Source organism: Episyrphus balteatus, chromosome 3 (genome assembly GCF_945859705.1).
Source record: "Episyrphus balteatus chromosome 3, idEpiBalt1.1, whole genome shotgun sequence".
NCBI lineage: Eukaryota > Metazoa > Arthropoda > Insecta > Diptera > Syrphidae > Episyrphus > Episyrphus balteatus.
In genome coordinates, this window is record NC_079136.1 from 40,982,423 (window position 1) to 40,992,315 (window position 9,893).

Consider the following 9,893-nt stretch of genomic DNA (forward strand, 5'->3'; position numbering starts at 1 on the left):
AAGTAAAATTTGTTCAATTGTACTTAATCTATTAAATCATCCCTCATGTAGACTCAATTTACTTATATGTTTTAACAGTAATTTTTTTCAATCAAGCCCTACACCCAAACTTATAATCCTTAATAAAAATAAAAACTTAAATTACTTAGTGATCACATGAAATGATTTTCTGTTTTAATTGTGGCGAATGATAAAAAAAAATTAGCATTAGTATGAACTTCCGCAAGTTCTGGATCCGCTTCTAGTTTAACTTTTGCTTTCATAAACTGGACGGCGGGAGATGATTGGGCAGACTTTGGTAGCAGCAGTGGATGTGGTGGTTGATGTGACTGTGACTGGGATTGTGATGTGGTTACAATTTTATTCTGCTCCGTGTCGCTCTTCTTCTTTCTTGTTGATTTTTCCTCGGCATTAGCTTCATCTAATGGCGTAGAAGGCATATCATCCCCTTTCTGCGTTAACCTCAGCAAAACAGTTTTTTTCATCTCTAAAAATGAACCAAACATATGGAATGAACTAGCGAAACTAGAATTATATTTCAAACATATTAAACAGATATTGATTGAGTTATTTTTAACAAAACACTTTCGTATCTTGTTTTATTGAAAGTTTTCCAGCTCTCTTTAGAAGAACACAAAATATTAAATATACTTTAACCTATTGCAGAAATTCTTAAAATCTTGTATTCACTCGCCAGATTGAATATTTGAGTTCTGCTTCAACTTGGAGTTGGTTATGAGACTTTTCTTGTATAAGTACCTAGCAAGCAACAAAACAAACAAAAAAGAAACAGTTCTGAGATTATGCAGTGAGGCGCGCACACATTTGTTTATTTAACTTTCATATCGGATTGGAAACTGGTCAAATAAATCTTAATGAGAAAACAGATTACGTTTCGGGGAGAAAAGATAAAACAAAATCTCCCGCCTTTGTAAGGACTCCCACAGCTGGATCAAGAATGATAGCTTGCAAATATGTTTTTTTGTTTATCCATGTGTATTGCAATTCAATTTTGGTTTATTGAACTTGCTATTTACAATTGACTTAAAATAACTTATTTCTAAGATACATTGATAGTTACAAAATCTTGTTGGCACAAAGGGGGCCTAACGTTAAATAATGAACAAAGTTATAAAATATAAACAAATATAATACATGGATAAACTTAATTTAAAAAGTCTGCTGTATACGTTGTCCTCGGGGATTGGTTGAGTTGGGTTGGGACTCCATGTGTACTGCCTTAATTCCTTCCCCTGCATAGCTGTTAAGGAGGGGAAAGTAATTGCGAAGAAAATTCATGCAGATATCATTTTCTCGGGATCTCGGCTTTACAGCCATTTGTAGAAGACATTTCCTAAAGAAACAGGACGACATCAATGCAGGCAGATTATATCTGAAGAAGGAATAAGGAATATATCGAACCAATAAAGGAGAATAAATAAAAAAATTACCTGTAACCAATTGGGGACCTAAATGATGCTCTGAAACAATTACCATAACGTTCTTTTAAATATTTCTTATACATCAACTTTCAAGATGCCATTGTTTCAACACTTCACTTTACATGCACATGTCGTCCAAGTTTGGACACCATCATTTGCACAGGCAGTGAAGTGATCTTCTAAGATGGCTTTTAATCAACGGGTCTTGGTTCTGATACCATTTACATAAAGTGAGGGAGATTTTAGGGAGCCGAAGGATTTGGGTATTGAATGAGCTGCAATGCAAGGTTGGGATTGTCTTGCTTGTTGCTGTCTGCTGTTTGGGATGAAAAGTATTTCCTGAAGGAATATTTTTCAGGAGGTATGTTTATACTTGCTTTTTTTTGCAGCGCACAGACATGACGTGTATCTTTTTAAAAAGTTATGAGACTTTTTGTGGTGGGCATAATGAGGCGATTGATAAACAAGAGCTTTGTTGTCATTTAACCATGTTTATCGTCAAAGAATAGACGTTTTCGCTAACGAGCGGGCATTCCAAGTGCATTTTACATTACATTTGGCTGTGAGGTTTGAAGGTATCGACACGATTAAGACACAAGCACACAGTACACAGAATTCTTCTTTTGTGAAATAATTCCTAGTAAAAAGATAAATATGCTATCTCATTGTATTAATAAATTGATTTACTTTCCTTCTGCTTTTCCGGTTTTTTTTCTTTGGTTTTGTGGAAGATATCGCACTCTTGCAATTACGTGAATCCTAAAATAATTAAATTAAATTAAAAAAACAAAGTTTATGGTACAATTTTTATGTTTTTCCAAAAAATATACTTGTACTTACATTGATTTGTGTTGTTTGTTATTCCTAATTTAATTCAATTTTAAATATAATATTTTTTTTGTCATATTATATCTGTCAACTGCAGCTGTCGTTTAATGGAATTTGACATTTAATAAGTGTAATGTACCTTGGCAGTACTGTTTTCTATCGAGAGAAAGTAAAATCTGGATAATTATCTGGATTTTTCAAAAATCTATATAGATAAAGTTTTTGTTGTATTTAACACGTAAATTGTTTTGATTTCAAAAATCTCGATGTCGTTTTTTTGCACAAAATCTATATAGATAAACAAAAAAACACACCTATTGAAGCGTGAATGAGATCCATGATGTTTTTTTTAAACGGGTTGTTCCTCCATTTTTAATTCTTTGTTTTGTTCGGGTTAATTAATTTTCACAAAATTATTTTACATCAAAAGAAACTAAATTACGGGACATGAGTAGCGTAAACCATTAGCAGTTTTTTATTATCATTTGATCCATATAGATCATTAATTAAAACGTATTACAATAACTACATGAGATCTTGCAAGATCACGATTCGTGATCCTGATGAAAAGCAAGAACTCATGTAGTTGTTGTAATACGTTTTAATTAATAGGGGTATTCACGATCCGGTGTAACAAAAGAAATGGTAACGGAGTTACGAATAACAGAGTTACGCCCGACAGAGTTACGGCCGTCAAAGTTACGCTAAACCGAAGTTACGAAAAACTAGAGTTACGAATTCTAAAGTTATGTTAAGCTATGATATGTGATTTTTGGGTTGGCAACAATTGCAACAACAGTTCACCACACCAAAATAACGTCTGTAAAAAAAAGGGGTGGTTTGTTTATTATTTTAATATAAATAATAACAAAGTGGGTATTACAAAATACGCTATGAATAATTATATTAATTAATAGAAAATTTTGCAATATTAGGTGTGTTTTTTTGTTTATCTATATAGATTTTGTGCAAAAAAACGACATCGGGATTTTTTTAATCCATGCAAACATTTGGCACCACAGTACATATACTTTGGCAGCTGTCTGTCAAAAATGTTGCTTTTGTTTTTTTTTTATTTTAACTCCGAGGTGGGAAGGCCATTATATCCATGTTGGATGCGAACAAAAATTTTCATATGGACATGGCATCCATGTTGGATTCAAAAAAATTTTTTTTTCACAAAAAACCAAAAATTATCTGTATATTCTTAGCTACATTTTAAGACCATGACCATTAACATTAGTTGCGTCGTTCTTGTGTTATAAGCGTTTGAAGGTAGCCATATTGAATTTTTTTTCGATTTTTTAAAAATCAAATGTGAAAACTTTTTTATTTTTATTTCTAATTTTTCGAAAAAACTTTGGTAATTTTATATACATATCTGTTCAACAATCTTATCAGGATCCATTTAAGACTTTTATCTGAAAAGTGCATTGCGTATATCTCGAGATATTAACATTTCAATGCAACCATGTCAAACAAATTTTTGATTATTTTTTTCTATGAGAGTTTTTTTCAAACCTCGTTTTCTCCGCTTTTTTTTTTTCTTAATATTTTCAGATATTTTTGTATGAACACAACAAATAAAGTACCTTGGCACTACTGTTTTTATCGAGAGAAAGTAAAATCTGGATAATTATCTGGATTTTTCAAAAATCTATACAGATAAAGTTTTTGTTGTTTTTAACACGTAAATTGTTTTGATTTCAAAAATCTCGATGTCGTTTTTTTGCACAAAATCTATATAGATAAACAAAAAAACACACCTATTATTTGGACAAATAAGAAGTTAAATTCAATTATGTCCCCCAAACTTACATAAGTATACTCATGTTTTTTTTTCAAACAAAACCATATATGTATAACTTTACCTATCTAATTTTACAAGATTAAATAACACGCATTTTCGCTTTACTCATTTAGTTCTGACCAATGAGAAAAATGTTAATCTCTTGTTTGTATTTCCATAATTCCATGTCGTTCCTCGCAATTGTTGCCAACCCAAAAATCACATGTCATAGCTTAACATAACTTTAGAATTCGTAACTCTAGTTTTTCGTAACTTCGGTTTGGCGTAACTTTGACGGCCGTAACTCTGTCGCCCGTAACTCTGGTATTCGTAACTTCGTCGGTTTCCCGTAACAAAAAGGTGTAAAAATGCAAAATTTTTTTTTATACTACTACAACTGCAATAGACAAATTTTGCACCATTGTATTTTATTTTTGCAATAGGCTTGGGGTATAGAAAAAGTGTAAAAGTGTAAAAAAATTGTAGTCTGTATATTTGGTTGTTTTATTTTAAGAAAATGTTACACTTTTGCACTTCTATGGAGGAAGTAGAAAAAACCTATAAAAACTGAACGGGTGGACCGATTTGATTGAAATTTGTTATATAAATTAAATAAAACGAATTCTCATCGTGATCTAAAAATTGTGCGTCATACTTCAAAATTACTCATTTTTTCAAAAGTTGTATTGATTAAAGGCTTGGCCACACCGGAGGGTATGCGGTAGCGGTACGGGTAGAGGTAACGGTACTTGTATGAAAAAAATTCCAAACTGACATATCAACGTTCAGATGTAGAATTTTTTTCATACAAATATCGTTACCGCTACCCGTACCTCTACCGCATACCCTCCGGTGTGGCCAAGCCTTAATACGAGTATATTCATTATTTTTGTTTCCTTTTCTTGTTTTTTTTTGTGATGTGAATTTCTCTTATACTTTTAAAACTTAAACTAAAAAGTTTCAGAATTATTAGGTGTGTTTTTTTGTTTATCTATACAGATTTTGTGCAAAAAAACGACATCGAGATTTTTGAAATCAAAACAATTTACGTGTTAAAAACAACAAAAACTTTATCTGTATAGATTTTTGAAAAATCCAGATAATTATCCAGATTTTACTTTCTCTCGATAAAAACAGTAGTGCCAAGGTACTTTATTTGTTGTGTTCATACAGAAATATCTGAAAATATTAACAAAAAAAAAAAAGCGGAGAAAATAAGGTTTTAAAAAAGCTCTCATAGAAAAAAGTTATCAAAAATTTGTTTGACATAGTTGCATTGAAATGTTAATATCTCGAGATATAGGCAATGCACTTTTCAGATAAAAGTCTTAAATGGATCCTGATAAGATTGTTGAACAGATATGTATATAAAATTACCAAAGTTTTTTCGAAAAATTAGAAATAAAAATAAAAAAGTTTTCACATTTGATTTTTAAAAAATCGAAAAAAAATTCAATATGGCTACCTTCAAACGCTTATAACACAAGAACGACGCAACTAATGTTAATGGTCATGGTCTTAAAATGTAGCTAAGAATATACAGATAATTTTTGGTTTTTTGTAAAAAAAACAATTTTTTTGAATCCAACATGGATGCCATGGCCATATGAAAATTTTTGTTTGCATCCAACATGGATGTAATGGCCTTCCCACTTCGGAGTTAAAATAAAAAAAAAAACAAAAGCAACATTTTTGACAGACAGCTGCCAAAGTATATGTACAGTGGTGCCAAATATTTGCATGGATTTCAAAAATCCCGATGTCGTTTTTTTGCACAAAATCTATATAGATAAACAAAAAAACACACCTAATTATCCAGATTTTACTTTCTCTCCATAAAAACAGTAGTGCCAAGGTACTTTATTTGTTGTGTTCATACAAAAATATCTGAAAATATTAACAAAAAAAAAAAAAAAAAAGCGGAGAAAACGAGGTTTGAAAAAACCTCTCATAGAAAAAAATAATCAAAAATTTGTTTGACATGGTTGCATTGAAATGTTAATATCTCGAGATATACGCAATGCACTTTTCAGATAAAAGTCTTAAATGGATCCTGATAAGATTGTTGAACAGATATGTATATAAAATTACCAAAGTTTTTTTTCGAAAAATTAGAAATAAAAATAAAAAAGTTTTCACATTTGATTTTTAAAAAATCGAAAAAAAAAACTCAATATGTCTACCTTCAAACGCTTATAACACAAGAACGACGCAACTAATGTTAATGGTCATGGTCTTAAAATGTAGCTAAGAATATACAGATAATTTTTGGTTTTTTGTAAAAAAAACAATTTTTTTGAATCCAACATGGATGCCATGGCCATATGAAAATTTTTGTTTGCATCCAACATGGATGTAATGGCCTTCCCACTTCGGAGTTAAAATAAAAAAAAAAACAAAAGCAACATTTTTGACAGACAGCTGCCAAAGTATATGTACAGTGGTGCCAAATGTTTGCATGGATTTCAAAAATCCCGATGTCGTTTTTTTTGCACAAAATCTATAGGGTCAATGTGGGTAAATGTAAACAGGGGTAAATGAAAACATGGCTCATAACAAGCTTCAGTTAAATCTATTTGATGCATACATAAGTACAAATCGCGGACGCATGTATCTTTTAACTTATACGTCAAGCTCATTGCTGTCAAGAGAGAATTCATTCGACGAGCGTATTTTCCGTGAAAGATAATTTTTTAAAGTGCCAAACAAGTCGTTAGTCTTTCAGAAAAATTAAATATTTTTGCAGATTCAATAAAGTCAGTATAATTTGCAAATATTTTTTTGTTTTTAATTTTGATGTAGATTCTATGTGATACAAGCAAATTTTAAAATACAGGACATTTATGTCGATTTGCATGTGTTTACATTTACCCCAGAATATTTTTCATAATGGGTAAATGTAAACAACGTATTCTGGGGGTAAATATAAACATACATTTTTGGTGAAATTATTGGTTTTAATAAAAATAACATATTTTAAGTCAATTACTACTGCTAAAGTGCCGCGGAGTCACATTTTAAAGTAGCCAACACCATCATTTTCAGTGGATGATGTTGCAAAATCGGCCTTTGACGTAAAAAAACAAAAAATATTACGTTCAGAGCTGCTCAGGATGCATATTGGGCGCCTATATAAAGAATCAAAGGAAGAAAACAAAAACTTTTATTGGAATTTGAAAAAGTTTTTGTCAAATACCTTCTTGAACGTTTTTCAAGTTGTTATCCATATGATAAAGAGGAAATTCTAAATTTTATACCACCGTTTACATTTACCCCGAATTTGCAAAAAAACACAAACATGGTGGGGTATTTGTAAACATGCCATATTTGACAGTAATGTAAACAATTTGGGAAATATTTGTTTATATTTATAAAGAAGAATTGCCATCATTTCATATTTGCATTTGAAGATACCATTCAAGTTGTTCCGTGAAAACATAAAAAAATCTAAAGTCGAAAGAAAAAAAAGACATGAAATTGTTTACATTTACCCACATTGACCCTATAGATAAACAAAAAAACACACCTATTATAGCACCTTACTACTTACTTAAGGCTTGGCCACACCGAAGGGTACATGCGGTAGCGGTACGGGTAATTGTATGAAAAAAATTCCACATCTGAACGTTGATATGTCAGTTTGAAATTTATTTCATACAATTACCCGTACCGCTCCCGCATGTACCCTCCGGTGTGGCCAAGCCTTTACTAGCCCAAAAAATTGTGATTTTTTTTTTTAGTGATTTTCGATAGGCTGTATCTCAGTAAAAAATGATCGTATCATGACAAAACAAAAAGCATGTGAAAGCTACATTCGTCTAGTTTTAGGATTTAAAAACTAAATATTTTATTTCTAATGGTAAAATAACTAGATCTGGAATTATTCAAATACCAAAATTTTCCAAATTTGTTTTGTTTTTAATTTTCTCTAAAGAAATTGGGAACATTTTTTGCGAAAAAATGATTATCATTTTTAGAAAGGCTATTTATTTATATTTTAAAATTCTTTTTGTTTCAAACTTCTACGATTTTTTTAGACTGAAAACCAAAAACCATAGTTTTGACTTTGACTATCAATATCTCAACAACGGATCACCTTACAGAGAATTTAAGGATACATTTGAAAACTTCATTTAATTCTCTACAAATAAATTAAGTTTACTTTGTTAAAAAAAAATGTTTTCTTACATTTGAGATCATTTTAGAAAAGCTATCAAAATAGGCCTTTTTACTTTTGCTGAGAAAATGTGCCGCTATTTTATAACTATGGTTGATTATGAGCAAAATTAAATTCGTTTGAGTTTATTTCAACATTTTATTAAAACATACCGTTTAAATTTTAGATAAACCAAAGAAAATTAAAAGTTTTCAAAAAAAGTTAAATTTATACCGTTTTCTGATATTTTCCCCTTTTTTTGAAAATTTTTGATTTTTCTTTATTTTTTGGTTTATCAGTGATGGCTACATAGACCTCTTATAATGTAAACCACTTTATTTTACAAAAAAAGCCGTTAAATTAGAAACGGTAATACCAGAAGCCAATTTCAAGTGCTGTTTGAATGAAACGCATTGCTACACTCAAGAAGCTCTTACAGGAGAATGGGTCAATATGGGTCATTTGTGTTAACACCATAAATAGTATATATCATAAGCTATAAATTAATACTAAAATGAACGTGGAGCATCGTGGAGCTTTTTTTTATAGGCCGAAAAAGAGTAAAAACTATTCGCTCTAGAGGTTTCTTCATATAATATTCTGGTTTTTCTGATTCAAAAGCAAATTCAACAAATGGTAAATGTAGACTTAAGGACAAATATTTAAAAGCTCTATTCTTAAAAAAAAATCGTCAAAAGTTGATCATATAAATTATAAAGAATCTAGTTTGAGCTAAGTATACTCGGGACCCAGGCTATGCAAAAAATTAAAATTGATTGCATTCTGTATTTAAATATATTTTTAATCAAAAAACCAAATCAAAAAAATTGAAAAAATTGTTTCACTTTTTTGGGTTTTTTCCATCTGGGAACCACTGTGTGACGGTGAGCTGCCATCTATCAAAAATAATTTTACTCCATTGTATTTTTATTTTGCAATAGGGTTAGGGTATAGCTAAAGTGCAAGACTGTTGTAAAATTTTAATCCATATATTTTGTTGTTGTAGTGTTGTAAGATTTTACACTTTTGCAATGATACTAGAGACCAGTTGCATCGGATCGTGTGAATACCCCTAATGATAAATGTGGTAAAATAGCAGTTAAACTCACCAATTAACAACGTTCACCAGGTTTACCACCATTTCACGAATACCCCTTTTACCAAAATATGGTAAACTCACCCGCCCCATTTTGTGTGGTAAAATTTACCTTCTGAATTTGGTAAATGTAGAAAACTTTTGATGCTAAATTTTGACGATAAAATAAACTAAAATTACTGCAAGGAGTTGGAACATATTTACAAAAAAATTAAATAAAAAGAAAAAAGTATTTTTATATACCTACTTTTTTTCAGTTTCTAGGAACAGGGTTAATAATGATTAAAAAGCGAGAAAGGTGCAAAAGTTCCATAAACTTTTTGATTGGGAGCATTTTTCTCGAACACTATTCGCCAAGAATTTTTATTCAGAGGGCGGAACATGTTTTTAAGCATCCTATGCAGATTGAGCGAAATTTTAGCTCCCATATAAATTATCAAAAAATCGGCTAAATGTTGTCTATAATTTGTATGGGAGCTAGCTCAATCTGCGTTTAAAAGCTTAACTACATACACCACTTTTTGAAAAAGTACAAAAGTGAAAATATTTTTTTTCTGCTTAAGCCTGGTACGCTGCTCGCTC

At 30.6% G+C, this 9,893-nt stretch overlaps 1 long non-coding RNA gene across 3 annotated transcripts; it reads right to left on the bottom strand.

Annotated features, from left to right (window-relative positions):
• Window positions 1–995: 995 nt before the first annotated feature.
• On the bottom strand, window positions 996–5,771 carry LOC129915506 (uncharacterized). 3 transcript variants are annotated; one of them, XR_008772313.1, is made up of 5 exons: window positions 5,525–5,771; window positions 2,283–2,426; window positions 1,816–2,201; window positions 1,452–1,755; window positions 996–1,393 (listed from the first exon to the last, which is right to left on the bottom strand). It is a non-coding gene; the product is annotated as an uncharacterized LOC129915506 (long non-coding RNA). The 3 variants fall into 3 exon arrangements; XR_008772314.1 differs by lacking the exon at window positions 5,525–5,771 and having other exon boundaries at window positions 1,452–1,751; window positions 2,283–2,500; XR_008772312.1 differs by lacking the exon at window positions 5,525–5,771 and having other exon boundaries at window positions 2,283–2,499.
• Window positions 5,772–9,893: the final 4,122 nt, after the last annotated feature.